The sequence below is a fragment of the Protopterus annectens genome, chromosome 3.part1, assembly GCF_019279795.1.
Source record: "Protopterus annectens isolate FY-2018-M chromosome 3.part1, PAN1.0, whole genome shotgun sequence".
Classification (NCBI taxonomy): Eukaryota; Metazoa; Chordata; order Ceratodontiformes; family Protopteridae; genus Protopterus; species Protopterus annectens.
The window spans coordinates 1492333232-1492357860 of NC_056732.1; the positions used below are offsets into that span (position 1 = coordinate 1492333232).

General features: G+C 41.1%; 1 protein-coding gene, 2 non-coding genes and 1 pseudogene across 4 annotated transcripts in view; 1 reads left to right on the top strand and 3 right to left on the bottom strand.

The window, feature by feature from the left end:
- Positions 1-24629, top strand: part of PLCD1 (phospholipase C delta 1) — a 1599641-nt gene that overhangs the window by 860594 nt on the left and 714418 nt on the right. The window lies entirely within an intron of this gene.
- On the bottom strand, positions 8502-8626 carry LOC122799027. Its single transcript, XR_006364405.1, has one exon. It is a non-coding gene; the product is annotated as a U8 small nucleolar RNA (small nucleolar RNA).
- Positions 12195-12317, bottom strand: LOC122799019 (annotated as a pseudogene).
- On the bottom strand, positions 15896-16027 carry LOC122799022. The gene has a single exon (XR_006364403.1). It is a non-coding gene; the product is annotated as a U8 small nucleolar RNA (small nucleolar RNA).

The window sequence follows — 24629 nt, forward strand, 5'->3', positions numbered from 1 at the left end:
CGGGGGGGGGGTCCCATCCCCTGAGGTGGTTCCACTCGAAGGTGGTGCAGGACCAATGGACAGGGAGGTCCTGGGTTGGGCCCCAGACATTCTGGCACCCGGTGCCACGGCCAGCTGAGGTGGGACAGGTGGGACTGCTGGGACCGGCCTTCCCAAGCATGCTATAGTGTTTAGATTTGTGGGTTAGTAATAGTCAACACATTCCAGGGTTAGTTATAACAGCATGTATAGATATTTCCATTAACCCAGACACCAGATACGGACGAGTTGTATAGCAAACAGAACACATGCAGATATGGGACCACAGTGGTAATAAGAACAGCATGCAGGTACATTGATGGCACCATGCCACCAGTGTTGGAATCATTCAATATAGCACATGCATGGGAACCATTAAAATATTTATCAAACAACTAGACATTATCAGAACATAGGTGTCATTACATACCGGTTGGGGCGGGTATGTTAATTATTGTTGGAGATATGGTGGGGGGGAGAAAGAAGTCAATTAGCAACCAGTATATTCCTGTAGTCCACATTACTTTCCTAGTCAGTGCTGTTATCTGTACCTTACAAGTCTTACTACACTACCCTATAGCCTTAGTTTGGATAGTGATATGGCTGTCGTCATCATTACAAATGAACCAGTTTTACCTACAATATACACCTCTTACCTGGTATACCTGTGGAGGGAATGTTTGTTAACACTAACTGTTTGCACACATACTCCCAGATTATGGGTTGATGTTTTGCACTATGCTATCCGACTCTTTCTGTACAGACTCTGGCCATGTGTTGACCACATGCTGGTGTGCCTGGACATATCTAGAATATTGCCATCTTCCACCTTTAGTGACCTGACACACACATATACATGTTTTCCTACACAGTTATATTATGTAGCACAGTGTGGGTGACAGTGACCAGTGATACTTTATTATTCAGAGAAACTGCAACAATCACAATTCCCTACAATACCAGAGTGAAAAGTACCAGTACAGCTTGTAATTTCACAGCACAGTGTTCCTATCCAACGTATCTGTGGGAGCAATATTTGTTAGCACTGCCTGACTGTTACCACACAAAATTCCAGATTACACATTAGTATCATGCACATACAGCTCACCTGTAACTGTACACACTGTGGTCACAGCTTGACAACATGGGAGTGTAGATAGGACATACCTGAAATATTACTCTCCTAATAGTTTCAGGGGTTGCTACAGTGACAGGTGTGTCCTTATGATGTTTGACACCCACAGGTATTCCCTGTTTGCTGGCTAAACATCTGGGATCATCCCACAGACTTACCAGGGGACAGGCAGTAGATATGGGCACATATACTGGATATTCTGGCATCATCTGTACAGTTGTGGGGTATGCATCTGTATGCAGTCTAATTCCACTGCCAGGATTCAGACCATGGCTGTGTCTGCTACAGCTTAAACCCTGTCCATCACATTTGTGTCTGCTATATAGCTATTGCTGTATATCTCCTATCTGCTTTCTGTCTTATTAATCCCCTGTGCTTTTGCATTCTGACCTTGTATTACAACACTCATATACAGATTTCCTAGACAGTTATATGTTGTTGGACAGTGTGGGTGACAGTGATGTATAATACCTTATTATTCAGAGCAACTGCATATCATTCTTCTATTTCTGGGCACAGTGTTGGTATGTGCCAGACCTGTGTGAGGAGTGTTTATTAGCACTACCTGCATGTTCCCACATGCAGTACCAGAGTCCACATTACTATTATGCACATACATTTCATTCTGGTACTGTACACGCTCTGAACACAGCTTGACAAATTGGGGTGTAAATGGGGCATACGTGACTTCTTAGTCACATAAGGTATTGGGGAGTTACTAGTGTGCCAGCTTTGTTCTCTTAGCTGTGTGTCAATCAGTTGTATTTCCTGTTTGCTCCCTATACCTCTGGGATCATCCCACTGATTTTCCAGGGGAACAGGTTGGTAGGCAACAGATATGGGCCACTTTACTAGACATTCTGGACATATCTGTGCAGTTGCGGGGTATGATTCTGTATGCAGACTACTACCACTGGCATGATTTGAACCTTGGCTGTGTGCTAAAAAAAAACAACAGCTGACATCACAGTTGCATGTGCTATTTGTTTTTTGTTGTCTGCATTTTCCCTGTTTACTGTCTATGTGTCTCAGTTCTACTAAATGGCCTCTGGGGATTACACCTGTCAGAGCCAGGCATTCCTACACATTCAGTTTATGGTGCACAGTGTGGGTAACAGTGCTTAATACTACAGTACTATTACATGATTGCATATCTACATTACCATATGATACCAGGATATACACATGCAGTCCAGCAGTTAGACCTGTTTTCTCAGGCTATTACACTTTTAATGACTTACAAACAATATGTGACTCTTACTGCCATATTCTCTAGTGTATGCAGTACTTGGCTTGAGCAGTCCAAGTTTTATACTACCAATTAATTTACTACTATTTTTATTTTTATTTCCTATGACAGTAAATGCATGAGTATTACTGACCTGCCTCGCATCTCAACCTCACCAGGTGACTGATGCGGGCCTTCTGGTTCGCGGCCCGCTCCATTGCAGCTGTGGGGGACATAATAGGAATATTTAGTCATACCTATCCATGATATACCTCAGCTGGCAATTATTACACACATACTGGGGTGATAACACACATCTCGAACATCCCCTGATGCTGTAGCCTCTTGGAGCCACTCCTCCAAGAGGTCCCCCTTACTCCGCTTCAGGTCGGGATAGTGGTGCCTGACCTGCTCACCAGTTCAGGGTATGCCAGTGGCACTGGTGAGGTCACGGGCGAGACGGTCCCAGGCCTCCGCCTTATATTGGGAGCCCTGGTACTGGCCCTGCAGCAGTCGCTGAGCATGGTCTTTAACTAGGAGTCCTGCCATGACCTTGGACTCCTGGATGCACCAGCGCTGCGCCGGAAGCACACACCTTCTCCCCTTACTGCCATAGTGCCTGCAAGGGGAAGCTACAACCAGTTATGAGATGTATTCTGACCTCTTGGGTTTAAGTATGGCCAATTTCCTGCACTTTTCTGTGATTGGCCTGTTTTGAAAAGGCTAAGCTATGGGTAAACCTGCTTACCTAGGGTTGGCAATGTTTAAAGGGGTATACCACTGGGCACACTGAGTTAGCTGGTCTACACATTGCTTACACCTGCTAAGCTGGCCTGTGCAATGGTTAGTGTTGCATACATTAGACTTTGGATTATATTTCCTTTTGGGCATTGATTTCTTATTCATTGCATCTTATATATCTGCCTAGTATCCATGAATAATGTGTACGTGCACTCTATGGGGTCCTTGTGTTTTATTGGGGACTTCAACACTCTATTACAATTACACCTCACTTCTGGGCTTACTGCTGTATTCCAGTTCACATATTCATGTTATGTAGTGGATTATGGAACATATGACTGCATTCTGATTCCTTTCACAGGTTCAGTTTGGTTATACTATGGTGAGGACTTGTTTGCTGCTACCTCAATTTTCTGTACTTCTGTGATGGCTTGGTAGTTAACTATGGTGTATTGGGTCCTGGGTTCGAGACCTGCATGGTTGTTTATTTTGTTGATGGGCAGAACAAGGGCGGTGACGGTGTTAGCTTTAGAATTGCTTAACCAGTGTGGGCATTACTTTTAGCCTCGCAAACAGCTTTAATCCCACTTACTAGTGCTTAAATATGCTTATTACTACTTATTTGTGCTTAAACCTGTCTACTACTGCCTTATTCATTATGACACTGACATCTCACATGTGCATTTACTGCAGTACTCCAGTTCATAAAAATATGTTATTAAGTGGGTATGCAACATAAATATTACTCATGACATGCATTGCCATGGAAAGTGGGATCAGCTGTAGTGGAACTCGAACCGGAAATGCCTGGTCCTAAGGTGAAAGCTTTGCCCACTACACTATTGCTATGCTGCTTCATTTGCATATATCTTACTTGTTATCCTCTTCAGCCATTTAAACTACATTAACCGTAGCTAAGCGATGGGCACACCCATATACCTACGGTTAGCTTTAATCTGATTTAAAAATAAATAAATAAAAGGGTTTCTTCATTTTATTTTTATATACTGTTGCTGTTGTACACATGGGGGACTGTTGGTGGGGATATGCAGACACCTATGAGCAGTCTCGCTCATTTCTTACCCCTTTCTGCTGTTCTGCATTGCAGGGGCATGTATATTCTGAGAACACTGTTCTCAGACACACCCCATGCACTCTTACACGCTCATTGTAGGATTAGGAGCTCAGGTAGCCTGCTTCATTATTATGCATGGCGCGCTGCCATCTTGCTCCTAAATGGTCGCTTCCATGCAGGACTAAGCTAGCTCTGCACGGAAGATTAGCAAATCCGGGGGTAAGTATTACCACTATATGTGGAGGTAAGTACAAAAATATGTATGCATCCTTTTTTTTCCACCCCTTGCCAGACTAAAGAAAAGTATTCATTGGCAATCCATTTTGCTGACTGGCTATGCATTGCTAGGAAAGGCTGGCTCTTAAAACACAAATCTATTACTATAACAATAAATCTATCACTATAACAATTTTTGAAAGCATTACATCAGGATAAGACGTACTGAAATCAGATCTAATTCTCTTAATATAACGATCTTTGAAAGTGTTATAGCATTATAATAACAATGAAGTCAGTGTGGATCTTTTGTAAATCAAACACAAATTAATACATTTAAACAAACAATAATCAAAGCACACTAACAAAAACTCCTTCCTTCCTTCCTTCCTTCCTTCCTTCCTTCCTTCCTTCCTTCCTTCCTTCCTTCCTTCCTTCCTTCCTTCCTTCCTTCCTTCCTTCCTTCCTTCCTTCCTTCCTTCCTTCCTTCCTTCCTTCCTTCCTTCCTTCCTTCCTTCCTTCCTTCCTTCCTTCCTTCCACATCCCTGATAATAACAAGGTTGGTAATGACCACAGGAGTCCTAACAAGTGCTTGTAACATGATGGAGAGACGGCATCAATAGCAACAAACATTAAGATAAACATTCTGTAATAATCATTGGCAAACTGCATGAAACTCTAAACTTTCTTCATAGCTTTAGCTAACTTATTCTATTGCTGCTCTGAACAAGTTCCCATAGTACTTTGTCTTATCATTTACATAAATTTCAGTTTTCCTTTCAGCTTTAGGTTTCTGCACACAAATTCAATTTTAAGGGTTTCTTACATTAGTAAGAAAATAAGTATAAAGTTGTTATTATCTGCTGTGCAAGTAAACTCCAAGCATCCTTTCCTAAGGCAATAGCACTATTGATGGACAAGGACTGATCATGATATTTGCCAGTGTCCTGAGACAATACATCTAAACTGTACAGAATTTTGCAATATGCTATGATTTTTTACTCGTATTTTTGTTTTCTTCCTTGTAAAATGTTTGGCTTTCTGGAAAATCATTGCTGATTGAGGTAAATAAATGATGACAAACATGTGAGTTAAATACTTCATATCATTCAGAACATGCATTCAATCACCAACTTTCTAATTTTATAAGATCAGCATATAAATCTGTCTTTACCTTTCAACCTTTGTACCCATTCTTTTTAGCTTTCTCTACCTTTCTTGCACTAGGAGGTTGAATGTTTTTCCTGAGACCCAACATGACATACACAGTAAAACATGAAGGATGGCAAAGTGCACTGCGGATGGCATTGTTGCCTCATAGCAACAGGTTGTTTCATTTCAGTTTTTGCTGCTGTTCCTTCTCAGTGGAGTCTGCACATCCTCCTTGTGTTCATGTGGTCTTTTATGGGTGCTTCTGTTTCCTTCTACATTACAAAGACATGCAATAGATAGAATGGACACTGTAAACTGAATATAGTTCTGAGTGTGCATGCATGTCATTAGTATGATAGAACAACCACAGCAGGGCTAACAACCCAGGGGTGTGAACCTTGGCCCTAGATGATTGTCACTGTTGAAGGTGCACCCTGACCCCATGTGCAAAAATGTTGAAAGAGTTGTGGATGGATGGATATGAGAATCAAAATGTCTGTCATTATTCACAAGTTGTGAATCCCTCCATCCACAACTTTCTTCTCATTTTTGCACATGGTGTCAGGGTGCCATTTTAACAGTTATAGTCATCTAGAGGTAAGATTCGCAGCAAGAGGTGGGTAGACTGCTTTTGTTGTTGTTCTTTCATCCATTCACATGTCTACATACTCAGATCTAGAGCCACTTTGGAGTGTCCATTCCAAATAATCCATGTTTTTGTAATGTAGAAGGAAACTGGAACACCTACAGAAAACACACAAAAATACATGGAGGACAAGCATACTCCATATAGAAGGCACCACAGCCAAGAATTAAACAGCAAAACTTCCTCCTATAAGTACCTACATCTTGCTGCATTTAATGAACAATAAAAAACTGACTCCTGGTGTCATCTAATGTCATCCTCCAATCTTTTCTGGAAGTTTTGACATGATAACTACACGCTGCAGACATTTTAATCTGTCAGTAATGGCAGGCATTAGAGTTTCATATACTTTTCTACACATATTTCATGCTTGAAAAAAAGGGGCGATTGGATGGATGGATGGATGGATGGATGGATGGATGGATAAAGAAGAACTAAATTTTCATATCTGGCATTGACTGTAATGTTTTATAATCTGTGAAGGCTGGAATAAATAGCAATCAAAGTCATAGAAGTTCTGTTAAATTGTGAGATAGGTAAAATTTATGTCTGTGTTTGAGTGTGTCTGGTTGTTGGTGTCAATGTTTTTATATATGTGTGGAGGGAAGATTTAAGGGTGACCTTGGTAACATGATCTATCAGACCTCAGCAGCGATTTTGGCAAAAACAGCAGGAAAGTGGCTGTTACCATTTGCTATGATCAGTGTGATTCAGAAACATGCAGATTAGCTGCTAATGAAGTTTTTCTTCTTTGCAAATAATGAGTCTTTGAATCTGTCGTTTCCAAGATTCTGCTAAGAAGCTCTTTGTACTTCAGCCTTGTAGCACACAAACAGACATGTTTCAGATTCCTTACCATGGTCTTTGTTTTGATACTAGCTTAAAAGGTAAATCCTGAATCTAATCCTGAACTCAATGTCTTCATTCAAAACAATGACTCACGGTGAATTATTCCAGCTGATTGTAGCAGTTCTGTCTGCAGAAACATGAGGAAAAAGTTTGTTTGTACAGTAGATCATGTAAATGCATTTTCCACTATCATTTTCACTTACAACATGTAAAGAAATTGCAAAGCAGATATGAAGTTAGTTCAGTCTGCCACTCTTTGAGCCCTCTTATCATGTCAGACATCTGGGATAACAAAATACAAATTTTACTATTAACCTAAATTTAAGCAGATTAATTTCAGGTGTAGCAGGTAGTCCTTAAAAAAATGTGACCTCCATCCCATTTACCACATATGGTTCAAATGACTATTAAAGCACTGACTGTCATGATTGGCCACTGCTAAATAAATAGTCATGTGAGAAACCTAGTGGCAAACAGAAACCAAAGTCTATTCTCTAAATAAAGTAACTGTATGCTACTGTATATCTTTGTCACAGTTCATGGCCAAAGGTTTGGCACTTGATTCAAACGGGTCTATCTTATATATTCGAAGCTTCAAAATTTTGAACCTCAAATGTTCGACAACATATGAGCTAAACTTGAACCTCGAATATATAATAAAAAAGTAGAAAAAAAAAAACCTTACCTTAACGCTCTGAGCAGGGGACAAGCCCCCCTGCACTCCCCACACCCCCATCCATAAATATACCAACTCTGAGACTGCACTTCAGTGCAGAAAAGGGAAATTTCCCATTCTGCTCGTACAGAGCCGTTGCGTTTCACCTTCGAACTTTTCAAAGTTCGATCATATGGTGTCAGCCATATGACATTCGAACATTGAAGCATTCGTCAATTTAATTGGGACCCGATTCAAACACAAACAGTTTCTGTGGGTTTATCTGTATTCATCACAAATGAACATATGTCTATTTCTGATATTAGCAACCTCTCAACAGAAGCTGCTTTAACAGATTGCCTCAGTATGAGGCTATGTATTACCACTATATGTGGAGGCAAATACAAATATATGTATGCATCCTTTTTTTCCACACCTTGCCTGACTAAAGAAAGGTATTAATTTGCAATTAATTTTGCTGACTGCCTATGCATTACTATGGGAGGCTGGCTCTTAAAACACAAGTCTATTAATATAACAATTTTTGAAAGCATTACATCAAGATAATATGTACTGAAACTAGATCTAATTTTCTTAATATAACAATTTTTGAAAGTGTTACATTAATATAATAATAACAATATCAGTGTGGATCTTTTGTAGGTCACGCACAAATTAATACTTTTAAACAAAAAATAATCACAACAAACTAACAGAAACCAATATTTAAAGAAAGAAAAAGAATCAGTCTGCTTTAACTAACTGAAAAAAAAAACACAAAAATGAATCAGATATGGTTAATGTACAGACTGTTGTACTCACAAACCAGAAAAGTATAATCACAGCCTCATTACCCCCAAATCATCATGCTCCATTTCTCCCAAAGAGAAAAAAATTAACCTCACTCATAACAACAAAGTTAAGCTGGTAACGACCACAAGAGTCCTAACAAGTGCTTTTAACATGATGGAGAGAAGGCATTAACAGCAACAAACATTAACCTAAGTATTCTGTAATAATCATTGATATACTGCATGAAATTCTAAACTTTCTTCATATCTTTAGCTAACTTAATCTATTGCTGCTCTGAAAAAGTTCCCATAGTACTTTGTCTTGTCATTTACATACATTTCAGTTTTCCTTTCAGCTTTAGGTTTCTGCACACAAATTCAATTTTGAGGGTTTCTTACATTAGTAAGAAAATAAGTATAAAGTTGTTATTATCTGCTGCGCAAGTAAACTCCAAGCATCCTTTCCTAAGGCATTAGCACTATTGATGAACAAGGACCGATCATGATATTTGCCAGTGTCCTGAGACAAGACATCTAAACTGTATAGAATTTTGCAATATGCTATGATTTTTTTACTCCTGTTTTTGTTTTCTTCCTTGTAAAATGTTTGTCTTTCTGGAAAATCATTGCTGATTGTCGTAAATAAATGATGACAAACGTGAGTTAAATACTTCACATCATTCAGAACATGCATTCAAACCCCAACTTTCTAATTTTATAAGATCAGCATATAAAATCTGTCTTTACCTTTCAACCTTTGTACCCATTCTTTTTAGCTTTCTCTACCTTTCTTGCACTAGGAGGTTGAATGTTTTTCCTGAGACCCAACATGACATATATACAGTAAAACATGAAGGATGGAAAAGTGCACTGCGGATGGCATTGTTGCCTCATAGCAACAGGTTGTTTCATTTGAGTTTTTGCTGCTGTTCCTTCTCAGTGGAGTCTGCACATCCTCTTTGTATTCATGTGGGTCTTTTATGGGTGCTTCTGTTTCCTTCTACATTACAAAGACATGCAATAGATAGAATGGACACTGTAAACTGAATATAGTTCTGAGTGTGCATGCATGTCATTAGTATGATAGAACAACCACAGCAGGGTAGCCACCCAGGAGTGTGAACCTTGGCTCTAGATGTTGGTCATTGTTGAAGGTGCACCCTGACCCCATGTGCAAAAATGTTGAAAGAGTTGTGGATGGATGGATATGAGAATCAAAATGTCTGTCATTATTCACAAGTTGTGAATCCCTCCATCCACAACTTTCTTCTCATTTTTGCACATGGTGTCAGGGTGCCATTTTAACAGTTATAGTCATCTAGAGGTAAGATTCGCAGCAAGAGGTGGCTAGACTGCTTTTGTTGTTGTTCTTTCATCCGTTCACATGTCTACATACTCAGACCTAGAGCCACTTTGGAGTGTCCATTCCAAATAATCCATGTTTTTGTAATGTAGAAGGAAACTGGAACACCTACAGAAAACACACAAAAATGCATGGAGGACAAGCATACTCCATATAGAAGGCACCACAGCCAAGAATTAAACAGCAAAACCTCCTCCTATAAGTACCTACATCTTGCTGCATTTAATGAACAATAAAAAACTGACTCCTGGTGTCATCTGATGTCATCCTCCAATCTTTTCTGGAAGTTTTGACATGATAACTATATGCTGCAGACATTTTAATCTGTCAGTAATGGCAGGCATTAGAGTTTCATATACTTTTCTACACATATTTCATGCTTGAAAAAAAGGGGCGATTGGATGGATGGATGGATGGATGGATGGATGGATAAAGAAGAACTACATTTTCATATCTGGCATTGACTGTAATGTTTTATAATCTGTGAAGGCTGGAATAAATAGCAATCAAAGTCATGGAAGTTCTGTTAAATTGTGAGATAGGTAAAATTTATGTCTGTGTTTGAGTGTGTCTGTTTGTTGGTGTCAGTGTTTTTATATATGTGTGGAGGGAAGATTTAAGGGTGACCTTGGTAACATGATCTATCAGACCTCAGCAGCGATTTTGGCAAAAACAGCAGGAAAGTGGCTGTTACCATTTGCTATGATCAGTGTGATTCAGAAACATGCAGATTAGCTGCTAATGAAGTTTTTCTTCTTTGCAAGTAATGAGTCTTTGAATCTGTCGTTTCCGAGATTCTGCTAAGAAGCTCTTTGTACTTCAGCCTTGTAGCACACAGACAGACATGTTTCAGATTCCTTACCATGGTCTTTGTTTTGATACTAGCTTAAAAGGTAAATCCTGAATCTAATCCTGAACTCAATGTCTTCATTCAAAACAATGACTCACAGTGAATTATTCCAGCTGATTGTAGCAGTTTTGTCTGCAGAAACATGAGGAAAAAGTTTGTTTGTACAGTAGATCATGTAAATGCATTTTCCACTATCATTTTCACTTACAACATGTAAAGAAATTGCAAAGCAGATATGAAGTTAGTTCAGTCTGCCATTCTTTGAGCCCTCTTATCATGTCAGACATCTGGGATAACAAAATACAAATTTTACTATTAACCTAAATTTAAGCAGATTAATTTCAGGTGTAGCAGGTAGTCCTTAAAAAAATGTGACCTCCATCCCATTTACCACATATGGTTCAAATGACTATTAAAGCACTGACTGTCATGATTGGCCAATGCTAAATAAATAGTCATGTGAGAAACCTAGTGGCAAACAGAAACCAAAGTCTATTCTCTAAATAAAGTAACTGTATGCTACTGTATATCTTTGTCACAGTTCATGGCCAAATGTATGGCACTTGATTCAAACGAGTCTATCTTATATATTCGAAGCTTCAAAATTTTGAACCTCAAATGTTCGACAACATATGAGCGAAACTTGAACCTCGAATATATAATAAAAAAGTTGAAAAAAAAAAACCTTACCTTAACGCTCTGAGCAGGGGACAAGCCCCCCTGCACTCTCCACACCCCCATCCATAAATAGACCAACTCCGAGACTGTAGTTCAGTGCAGAAAAGGGAAATTTCCCATTCTGTTTGTACAGAGCCGTTGCGTTTCACCTTCGAACTTTTCAAAGTTCGATCATATGGTGTCAGCCATATGACATTCGAACATTGAAGCATTCGTCAATTTAATTGGGACCTGATTCAAACAAACAGTTTTTGTGGGTTTATCTGTATTCATCACAAATGAACATATGTCTATTTCTGATATTAGCAACCTCTCAACAGAAGCTACTTTAACAGATTGCCTCAGTATGAGGCTATGTATTACCACTATATGTGGAGGCAAATACAAATATATGTATGCATCCTTTTTTTCCACCCCTTGCCTGACTAAAGAAAGGTATTAATTTGCAATTAATTTTGCTGACTGGCTATGCATTGCTATGGGAGGCTGGCTCTTAAAACACAAGTCTATTAATATAACAATTTTTGAAAGCATTACATCAAGATAATATGTACTGAAATTAGATCTAATTTTCTTAATATAACAATTTTTGAAAGTGTTACATTAATATAATAATAACAATACCAGTGTGGATCTTTTATAGATCCAACACAAATTAGTACATTTAAACAAAAAATAATCACAACAAACTACCAGAAACCAATATTTAATGAAAACAAACTAACAGAAACCAATATTTAATGAAAGAAAAAGAGTCAGTCTGCTTTTACCAACTGAAAAAAAAAACACAAATATGAATCAGATATGGTTAGTGTAGAGGTTGTTGTACTACACAAACCAGAAAAATATAATCACAACCTCATTAACCCAAACCATCATATTTCATTTCTCCCAAAGAAAAGGATTAACCTCACTAATAATAACAAGAAAAACTGGTAATGACCACAATAGTCCTAACAAGTGCTTTTAACATGATGGAGAGAAGGCATTAACAGTAACAAACATTAACCAAAGTATTCTGTAATAATCATTGATAAACTGCATGAAATTCTAAACTGTCTTCATATCTTTAGCTAACTTATTCTATTGCTGCTCTGAAAAAGTTCCCATAGTACTTTGTCTTGTCATTTACATAAATTTCAGTTTTCCTTTCAGCTTTAGGTTTCTGCACACAAATTCAATTTTGAGGGTTTCATACATTAGTAAGAAAATAAGTATAAAGTTGTTATTATCTGCTGCGCAAGTAAACTCCAAGCATCCTTTCCTAAGGCATTAGCAAAATTGATGAACAAGGACCGATCATGATATTTGCCAGTGTCCTGAGACAATACATCTAAACTGTATAGAATTTTGCAATATGCTATGATTTTTTACTCCTATTTTTGTTTTCTTCCTTGTAAAATTTTTGTCTTTCTGGAAAATCATTGCTGATTGTCGTAAATAAATGATGACAAACGTGAGTTAAATACTTCATATCATTCAGAACATGCATTCAAACCCCAACTTTCTAATTTTATAAGATCATCATATAAAATCTGTCTTTACCTTTCAACCTTTTTACCCATTCTTTTTAGCTTTCTCTACCTTTCTTGCACTAGGAGGTTGAATGTTTTTCCTGAGACCCAACATGACATATATACAGTAAAACATGAAGGATGGCAAAGTGCACTGCGGATGGCATTGTTGCCTCATAGCAACAGGTTGTTTCATTTGAGTTTTTGCTGCTGTTCCTTCTCAGTGGAGTCTGCACATCCTCCTTGTGTTCATGTGGGTCTTTTATGGGTGCTTCTGTTTCCTTCTACATTACAAAGACATGCAATAGGTAGAATGGACACTGTAAACTGAATATAGTTCTGAGTGTGCATGCATGTCATTAGTATGATAGAACAACCACAGCAGGGCTAACAACCCAGGGGTGTGAACCTTGGCTCTAGATGCTGGTCACTGTTGAAGGTGCACCCTGACCCCATGTGCAAAAATGTTGAAAGAGTTGTGGATGGATGGATATGAGAATCAAAATATCTGTCATTATTCACAAGTTGTGAATCCCTCCATCCACAACTTTCTTCTCATTTTTGAACATGGTATCAGGGTGCCATTTTAACAATTATAGTCATCTAGAGGTAAGATTTGCAGAAAGAGGTGGCTAGACTGCTTTTGTTGTTGTTCTTTCATCCGTTCACATGTCTACATACTCAGACCTAGAGCCACTTTGGAGTGTCCATTCCAAATAATCCATGTTTTTGTAATGTAGAAGGAAACTGGAACACCTACAGAAAACACACAAAAATGCATGGAGGACAAGCATACTCCATATAGAAGGCACCACAGCCAAGAATTAAACAGCAAAACTTCCTCCTATAAGTACCTACATCTTGCTGCATTTAATGAACAATAAAAAACTGACTCCTGGTGTCATCTGATGTCATCCTCCAATCTTTTCTGGAAGTTTTGACATGATAACTTTATGCTGCAGACATTTTAATCTGTCAGTAATGGCAGACATTAGAGTTTCATATACTTTTCTACACATATTTCATGCTTGAAAAAAGGGGCGATTGGATGGATGGATGGATGGATGGATGGATGGATGGATGGATGGATGGATAAAGAAGAACTACATTTTCATATCTGGCATTGACTGTAATGTTTTATAATCTGTGAAGGCTGGAATAAATAGCAATCAAAGTCATGGAAGTTCTGTTAAATTGTGAGATAGGTAAAATTTATGTCTGTGTTTGAGTGTGTCTGTTTGTTGGTGTCAGTGTTTTTATATATGTGTGGAGGGAAGATTTAAGGGTGACCTTGGTAACATGATCTATCAGACCTCAGCAGCGATTTTGGCAAAAACAGCAGGAAAGTGGCTGTTACCATTTGCTATGATCAGTGTGATTCAGAAACATGCAGATTAGCTGCTAATGAAGTCTTTCTTCTTTGCAAGTAATGAGTCTTTGAATCTGTCATTTCAGAGATTCTGCTAAGAAGCTCTTTGTACTACAGCCTTGTAGCACACAAACAGACATGTTTCAGATTCCTTACCATGGTCTTTGTTTTGATACTAGCTTAAAAGGTAAATCCTGAATCTAATCCTGAACTCAGTGTCTTCATTCAAAACAATGACTCATAGTGAATTATTCCAGCTGATTGCAACAGTTTTGTCTGCATAAACATGAGGAAACATTTATTTGTACAGTGGATCATGTAAATGCATTTTCCACTATCAATGTCACTTACAACATGTAAAGAAATTGCAAAGCAGATATGAAGTTAGTTCAGTCTGCCACTATTTGAGCCCTCTTATCATGTCAGACATCTGGGATAACAAAATACAAATTTTACTATTAACCTAAATTTAAGCAGATTAATTTCAGGTGTAGCAGGTAGTCCTTAAAAAAATGTGACCTCCATCCCATTTACCACATATGGTTCAAATGACTATTAAAGCACTGACTGTCATGATTGGCCAATGCTAAATAAATAGTCATGTGAGAAACCTAGTGGCAAACAGAAACCAAAGTCTCTTCTCTAAATAAAGTAACTGTATGCTACTGTATATCTTTGTCACAGTTCATGGCCAAAGGTTTGGCACTTGATTCAAACGGGTCTATCTTATATATTTGAAGCTTCAAAATTTTGAACCTCAAATGTTCGACAACATATGAGCAAAACTTGAACCTCGAATATATAATAAAAAAGTAGAAAAAAAACCCTTACCTTAACGCTCTGAGAAGGGGACAAGCCCCCCTGCACTCCCCACACCCCCATCCATAAATATACCAACTCCGAGACTGCATTTCAGTGCAGAAAAGGGAAATTTCCCATTCTGCTCGTACAGAGCCGTTGCGTTTCACCTTCAAACTTTTCAAAGTTCGATCATATGGTGTCAGCCATATGACATTCGAACATTGAAGCATTCGTCAATTTAATTGGGACCCGATTCAAACACAAACAGTTTTTGTGGGTTTATCTGTATTTATCACAAATGAACATATGTCTATTTCTGATATTAGCAACCTCTCAACAGAAGCTACTTTAACAGATTGCCTCAGTATGAGGCTATGTATTACCACTATATGTGGAGGCAAATACAAATATATGTATGCTTCCTTTTTTTCCACCCCTTGCCTGACTAAAGAAAGGTATTAATTTGCAATTAATTTTGCTGACTGGCTATGCATTGCTATGGGAGTCTGGCTCTTAAAACACAAGTCTATTAATATAACAATTTTTGAAAGCATTACATCAAGATAATATGTACTGAAATTAGATCTAATTTTCTTAATATAACAATTTTTGAAAGTGTTAAATTAATATAATAATAATATCAGTGTGGATCCTTTATAGGTCAAACACAAATTAGTAAATTTAAACAAAATATAATCACAACAAACTAACAGAAACCAATATTTAACTAAAACAAACTAACAGAAACCAATATTTAATGAAAGAAAAAGAGTGAGTATGCTTTTACTAACTGAAGAAAAAAACACAAATATGAATCAGATATGGTTAGTGTACAGATTGTTGTACTACACAAACCAGAAAAGTATAATCAGAACCTCATTACCCCAAATCATCAGGCTCCATTTCTCCCCCCAAAAAAACAGAAAAGAATTAACCTAACTGATAATAACAAAGTTAAGCTGGTAATGACCACAAGAGTCCTAACAAGTGCTTTTAACATGGTGGAGAGAAGGCATTAACAGCAACAAACATTAACCTAAGTATTCTGTAATAATCATTGATACACTGCATGAAATTCTAAACATTTTTCATATCTTTAGCTAACTTATTCTATTGCTGCTCTGAAAAAGTTCCCATAGTACTTTGTCTTGTCATTTACATACATTTCAGTTTTCCTTTCAGCCTTAGGTTTCTGCACACAAATTCAATTTTGAGGGTTTCTTACATTAGTAAGAAAATAAGTATAAAGCTGTTATCTGCTGTACAAGTAAACTCCAAGCATCCTTTCCTAAGGCATTAGCAAAATTGATGAACAAGGACCGATCATGATATTTGCCAGTGTCCTGAGACAATACATCTAAACTGTATAGAATTTTGCTATATGCTATGATTTTTTACTCCTATTTTTGTTTTCTTCCTTGTAAAATTTTTGTCTTTCTGGAAAATCATTGCTGATTGTCGTAAATAAATGATGACAAACGTGAGTTAAATACTTCATATCATTCAGAACATGCATTCAAACCCCAACTTTCTAATTTTATAAGATCAGCATATAAAATCTGGGCAGGATTCACGAAGGCTTGCACGGTGGGTAAGAGACGTGTAACACTCCATGCAAGCCTCGCAATCCAGGAACAGCCCTAAACTCCGTGTAAGAGACCAGCTAAAACGTCTCTTACACGGACTGGGTCTGGACATGCTAAATACCTCACTTGAGCCGAAAGGTATGCAAATGAGGTATATTAGCGATCCACGAAGCAGAAACCAGCCCGTGTAAGAGACGTTTTAGCTGCAGAAATGTACTCAGTTGACAACTGAGTACGTTTCTGCAAAATTCACAACGGAGCCATGTCAGCTCCAAATAAAGGGTGCATATGTGTCAGGCAGCATGCCAATGGCCAAATATGTGGCCGTTGGCAAGGTAACCCGATGCAAAAATAATAAAAATATAATTTTTTTTTTCGGCGATGTTTAAACCCTGAGCAACCCCGCGCAAACAGGCTGCGCTGTATAAAACATAAAAATGAAGGTTATAAACCCACAAATGTGGGTTTTATGCAATACATGGTATGACAATGCAGGGACCAGCAGCCCAAAAACAACATGGCCACCGTGTAGTGGTTGCTAAGGGGGAAGCTGAGTGTAAGACATGTAACTAAGCATTAGTAGGCAATCTCATGTAAATGAGGCTTAGGATACTGAATCTCACAGTCACATAGCAAATGAGCACAGTCTGAGTAGTGTAAGAGATAGATAAGGGGGAGGAATAGAGTAGGAGATAGGCGACATCACAGGGGGGAATGGCAGAAAGAAATGCAGTTCATTGGAGGTCAGTGTAACATGACAGATGACAGACACAGATCAGGGAAAGAGGAGTGCCACAAGATAAGTCTGGGAAAGTCAAGAAATGGAAGGTGTACACTGTTACTTACACTAAAGTTTCTTGCTGGGCGTGCATGCGCATGTGTGCGCGCCATGAAGCGCAAGTAGGGCAGTGTGCGCACGTGTAAGGCAGACTGAGCATGTAGGAGCCTGTTGGCAGACCTGTAACACTGTTTGCGCTGGTGTGCGCGCGTGTTAACCCGAGTAAGACGATTGTAAACCGTGTAAGCATGTGTGCGCGCGTGTAAGCCACTGTGAGCGCGTTTCTGCTGTTATGCACGCTGCTCCCCCCGAGAAAACAGAAAGGAAAAAGGAAGCAACAGAATTAGTAGGAAGCTAGCAGGGAATACTGCTGAAGCTAGCAGGTGAAAACAATTAGAAGCAGGCAATTACACAGGCAGAATAGTAGCCCAGCCCAGCACTTAAAACTCTGCAAACAGCAGTGCAGGATGTTTCTCTCAAGAGACACTGCAAGACAGGAGTAAGCTAATAGAAGTGAAAACTGAAAAAGCTTCACTCAGAGCAGAAATGTTAGGGGCTGCCATAGCTGTCATAATGAGACATAGGCGACTTGCTGAGGGTGGTGACAATGCAGATGGTGCCAGACAACCCACAGTGAGGAGACGGAGAAGAGTGTATAGGCCCAGGGTCACCTACCACGGCTTACATGAGCTGGAGATAGTAGAGCGCTATAGAGTGGACAGAGAGATCCTGCAGCAAATAGTTGAGCTGTGCAGGCCACGCCTCACACACAGAACCAACAGAGGGAAACCCATCCCAGTGGAAACCAAGGTATGGGTTGGCCTAAGAATATTAGCAACAGGTACCTTCCAGAGACCAACTGGTGATATGATGGGGATATCACAGGCATCAGCCTCCAGGGTACTGCACCAGTTCCTGGATGCCATGTCAGCACATGTCGGTGATCATGTATATTTCCCCAATGCCCGTGAGGTATTGGCCAGCAATATGCGTCTCTTCCAGCAAATAGCGGAATACCCTGAGGTAGTGGGTGCAATAGACTGCACGCACATACGCATCAAAGCACCAGCCGGTGAGCGGGGTAGGGCCTACATTAACTGCAAGGGCTTCCCCTCCATCAACTGCCAGGTCGTGTGTGATGCCCAGGGCATAATAATGAATGTGTGTGCTGGCTGCCCTGGGAGTTACCATGATTCCCACATCTGGCATTTGACGCAGCTGTACCAGACATTTGCCAATGGGGACATCCCACACGGACACCTTGTGGGGGATGCAGGTTATGCACTGGAGCCGTGGCTGATGACACCCATCAGAAACGCACACACACCTGAACAGGAACGCCATAATGAGGCACATGCACAAACACGTAATGTAATAGACGTGTGTTTGGGCTGCTCAAGTCACGGTTCCGGTGTCTGGACACATTTGGTGGAGCCTTGCAGTACACACCAACTACATGTACCCAAATTGTCATGGTATGTGCTATGCTACATAATATGATCTTGCGAAAACAGCTGCAGCAGGACCAGCATAGGGCTGGGCCAAACAGACCCCCACCATTGCCAAGGCCATCACAGGCAGAGCATGACTCGGAGGAGGAACAACCTGAGCCTGCCCCAGTAGGCAGAAGGAGGCGTTCCCAGTATGCCCTGGCCTTGGCAAAGAGGCAACGCATAGCACATACACTGGCTCAGTAGGAACCCTGGGATTGATACCCCCTCTGACTCACTCAAATAATAACAGGGATGCCTAAAATGACATGACCTGCTCACAAACATGTACAGGGAGTGTAATATGCGCATCCGACAGAGGCAGCCCTGCAGCACCACCTGAGGCATGAATGCCATGTGTTAAGTAATGTAACACCATGTACTATATGCACACCTGAGGACCCTGACTAACATCCACCCTCACCAAGCATGAAGCCACAAAATGACGATGGGATGATAAGTAGCAATAACTGGCTGAAGTAATGCAGGTAGTCAAAGGGGAGCCAATGTGTTCCAGCCTGGGAAGACATGCGGAGCATGACATGATGCACCACCTGCTAGGGGTGGCGTGCACCTATCAGTCCAGGCCCCATGGATACTGGCAAAGGCTGGCAGTACCCACAGCATGCCCTGAATAGGTAAGTCTCAAAACACAAACCCACCTTCATAGCTACCACAAGGAATAGGAACCTAGATGTAATGCTACCCAATGCCAGAAGTCTAAACAGCAAGATGTATGCAGTGTAAACGCACACAGTATGGAGAATGTAGATATCAGTCCCATAATAGAAAACTGGGTCAAGGCTCACATTAGCACCCTAACACTACCAGGTCACACCTCATACTGTGCTGTACAGCTGCAAAACATGGAACAAGCTACAAAAGGAGGGTGACTAGCAATAAATATCAAGGATAAGCACACCCCCATGTTGGTACCACAACAAGAAGCAGCATTGAATAGCCATGGTCAAATACCAATGGCTAAAACTGCCTCCCAGTATATAGCCTGCTGCAGACTACTGTCCTAATACCAGGAACTGCACCTGGCCTTTGTTGGAATACATGAATATATCAAGCCCCCCCAAACCACATTATAATGCTTGACTGAAAATACCCAGACGTACACCAGGAGCATTATACTAGCACCAACACAGTTGGAGAAAAGTTCCCAGAATCCATAAACCAAAATGCCCAGGAACAATGTACCACTCCCACAAGAGAGGTAAGCATACTGGATGTGATAATCAGCAAAATGTGTACTGGATGGCAAGATGAGAAGTGTATCCCTCACTGGTAAGACCAGACCATAGAGTAATCACACTGGATATACACAGCCCAACCTCAGTCCCTGGCCAGAATACCACAGTGAAAAACATGTGTAAAGCATAGGTTGCACCCCTCCAAACCGATGTGGAATCCACAAAAGGCCCTGTGCAAGTGCAGAATATGGGACACACCGCAGAACATGTTATACAGGCATTCCATGAACACAGCCAGGAATGCTTGGAGTATGCAATCACAAATAACAACAAGACACAAAGCCATACACGCAGGCATCTGGTATGCTGGACTCCAGCCATTACCAAACCATGCAAGAGAATGAGGAAGCTACCACATGATACAGCAAACATAAAAAGGGAAGTAATCACTGATCAGTAGTATGGCAATAACATATGCCCACACATACAATCCACTAAGGCCAGCCACAACAAGTAGAATCTGTGAATCCAGAGGCAATGTGACACCTGTCCCAAGTACACAGACAACCACAACTCCCCCCAATAAATACAAATATATGTGATAGATGCAACCATGTATCCAAACCGGAGGCTGAGCTCCCCCAACTCAGTACTGTCAAAACTGGTCAGGAGGAGAAGGTAACCACATACACCACAAACCCAGTCCCACATAGACCTACCACAACTGTAAACCAAACACATAAACACAGAAAAACATTCCCAGAGGCCCTAATTACAAACACACCACACCAACAGAAGCCTCCAAAGCAGATCCCAAGCAACCACAACCTCCAAACATAGCATATGCAACACATAGTACACAAAGCTGGTGTGCCAAACAGTCACAGGCCAGAAGGAGAAACAACATGCCTAATACAGTTGTAATAGGTGTCTGTATAGGCAGACACACTGCTGTCCCACTCACCAGACTGAACAAGGGAAAGGGTACAGTAAGCTGCCTGTAGGCTCTCACAATATGCCACATAACACAAGTACGCAGGTCACCCCAAAGCAAGCAGAAATATGATGCACTCAATGTCCATGCTGGTGTGAATGACCTGAGATGTACCTCCCTGGACTACATGAAAAGAGACATGGATGAGCTCTCTGAGTATGTACCCCAGGCCGGTATGACACTGGCCGTGTGCAGCATCCAACCCTCACCAAGAATGATGCCACAGTACAAACACAGAATGATCATCTTTAACAGGTGGCACAGTTACAGCTGTCAGTCCAAGAGGGTCTAATGTCTGTCTGCTTGAGATGTCATGCATGACAAGCCATGCTGCTGTTCCAGGGATGGCTTGCACCTGTTACCCCTGTGCGTCTGGATACTGGATAAGGCCTTTGCCACCTCTATAGAGCCGTATGTAGGCAAGGCCAAAAAGACTACCCACCACCCTAGTAAACATAAGTGGTAAGAAACATAAGGGTAATGCTGACAAATGCCAGATGTGTAAACTGCAATATGCATGCCCCTGAGACACTTCCCAGTATGGAGAACATCGATGTCTGTGCAGTGACAGAAGCCTGCTGCAAGCCTAGTGATAGCACACCAGCACTACCAGGTTATACCACATATCATGCGTTATGGCCCCAACACCTGGACCAAAACATCAAAGGAGGGGGAGTATCCATACGCAGCACAGACACCCATACAGCCTGGTAACTGACAATGCACAAAGCAGCGGAGACCACCCATGTGCACCTAAGTGTAGTCAAAACTGCTGTACAGTCTGTAGCATGCGACAGACCACACTCTCACACACAAGAACTCCACCCAGACATCCCGAAGACACTGGACAGTATGAATGTCCCACCAAATGCCAGACAAGGTACTCACAAATTACCACATAGGTGGTAAACCATTATGTATGCAAGGAGTAATCAGGGACCTAGGGACACAAGTCGACAGTAATCTGTCATGTGACACACCCAATCCAATGTGGCTAGGAAGATTGTCGATATTGGACACCGTATCATGAAAGGATTCACATCTACATCAACAGAGGTCACTGTGCCTCTGTACTGTTCCCTTATCACACCCATAATCTAGTACAATGACTCATATGGGATGTACCGTACGTGACACATGCAGCGGTTCGGAATACCTCAAAGGTACCTCACCAAGAGGATAAAGGGTGTCAAATATATGTCATATGCTGCCTGGCTGTAGACACCCCAGCTGAATGCAGTCACAGACTGCCTACACAGAGGCATTGTATGTCTGTTGTACAAGGCCATGTCCAGCACAGGAGTAATGGACATGCTCCACCACAGGAAATCAAAGCCATTGGAGCTGTGACAGTGACAGATGTCAGCCTCAACACATAATGAAATAGGATGTGCTGGAGGGACAGATACATAACCCAGAGGCTCCCCACACCCAGAAACAGGATCCCAATCCATGTTAGGCAGAGCCCCTCACTGACACCCCTCAACAGGAATATTGCCAAGTGGATGGATGACTGTACATGTATACTGGGGGTCTTCACTGTGTCATGACCAGACAGAGGCACAGTAAAGAAAATCATAAATGGCCATAATAGTCACATAGCAAGAGGTGGCAAAAGACACACACACTCTGGCTTGGCTTACTAATGCCCTAGGGTGGATAGCCTAGTATGAACCCATGAACCTATGAAGATACAAATTGTACAGGACACTAAGGAGAATCACAAGGCTTACTTAACTGATGGTAGGAACCATGTTGGGAATCCACAGATATGCTCCGAATCACACAGATATTACAAACAACATACCAAACACACACACATATTGCCAACATACGACCTGACAGGTGCAGTGCAAACCCCCCCCCCCAGAATGCAAAATATCTATCCCAGCAGACTGCTGGTCCCCTGACATTGCAGATGCTGAGGTAACAGCCATCATCTGCAAAGCAAAACACACAGCAGCAAAGGTATGTGATGGTGTCCTGGGCTGAGGCCAACATGGACTCCAAGAATAATGGAATGCCAAATCACACTACTGCCCAATGTCAGCCTTACCACAGGATATGTACCCAAAGAGCAGTGTACAACAACAGTGGTCCTTCACAACAAAGGTGTTGCCTGAATGGATACTGCAAACTACCACCCCAGGATCCTGACAAGCTTGGTTTGCACAGCTATGGAAAGGATCAGTATGTACCGCAGACATAAAGCTATCGTGGACCTACTGATACTGGACCCTACACAGTGTGGCTGTCGTAACTGCAGATCCTGCCCCTAAACATGTTTGACCCATTTGAAGCAGTCATTAAGGTCATTGATGAGGGCAATGTGGTCCACACAGCGTAGCTGGACCGTGCATATGCTTCTAGATAACACCCTACGAGTTCAGTATGGATATGTTCACCAGCTTAAATATATACCCCTATGGCAGTAGAGGGGTTGCAAACCAGACCGAGGACAGAACTGACATGGTCAGACATGCTGCATCCATGTCAGACTACAAAGCAGATATGAGTGGCATCCCACAAGGCTTGGTCCTGGGCCCTCCCCCCACGTTCTGTATATATGTCCCATAGGTATAGGCCAACATGGAAGGACTGTGACTGAACATGTATGCAGAGGAGTACAAACAGCCCACCATATCCGACCCCCAGCTGACACAAGCAACCCACAAAAGGGCCACCTACAAACAGACAACTGGAGCCATAGCCATGTCAGCAAGCTAATTGCAGAACTGTGGATAGACAACCATCGTGGATATACAGTAAGTGCCCACAAATTACCACACAGGTGCTAACCCATTATGTACCTAACATGTAATGAGAGACCTGGGGACACAAGGTGATAGATATCCTGCACTGGACAAACATGTGGCTGCAGTGTTCGCAGAAACATACCATATACCCACCCAATCATGAAGGTTGACAGATGTAGATAAGGGGAGGTCACTGTAGCTCTACAGTCATCCTTCATCAGCGTCACAATTGACTACAATAGCCCCTGTGGGATATACCTCAGCAGACACCTCCATCAGCTGTAAAGTCCACAACAGTACCCCACCAGGAGTAGCAAAGAGCATGAACAGATGCCATGTGTTGCCTGAGTAAACAAACTGCAGCCCCACACACTGCCATACTGCCCAGCTACAGGCAAGCTGTGCCTGATGTATGAAGCCATGTCCAACCTGGAATCAATGAACATGCTGCACCTTGTACAATCTGAATGGCAGTGAAATATGCACATGAGAGACCTGAACCCCAGCACTGACATACATAGGACAAGCTGTACAGAATGTTCCATAACACAGAAGGCACCCCCACTCTTGAGTAGACTCCCGGTACAGGTTAGCCAGAGAGTCACCTATCGACACCCCTCAAGAGGAATCCTGATGAGTGGATGAGAGATGGTAGGTTAACCCTGGGTATCACTGTTATGTCAGAGGTAGACGGAGGCACAGTATACCAACCATGACATATGTAATGGCAAACTCCAGTTACAAT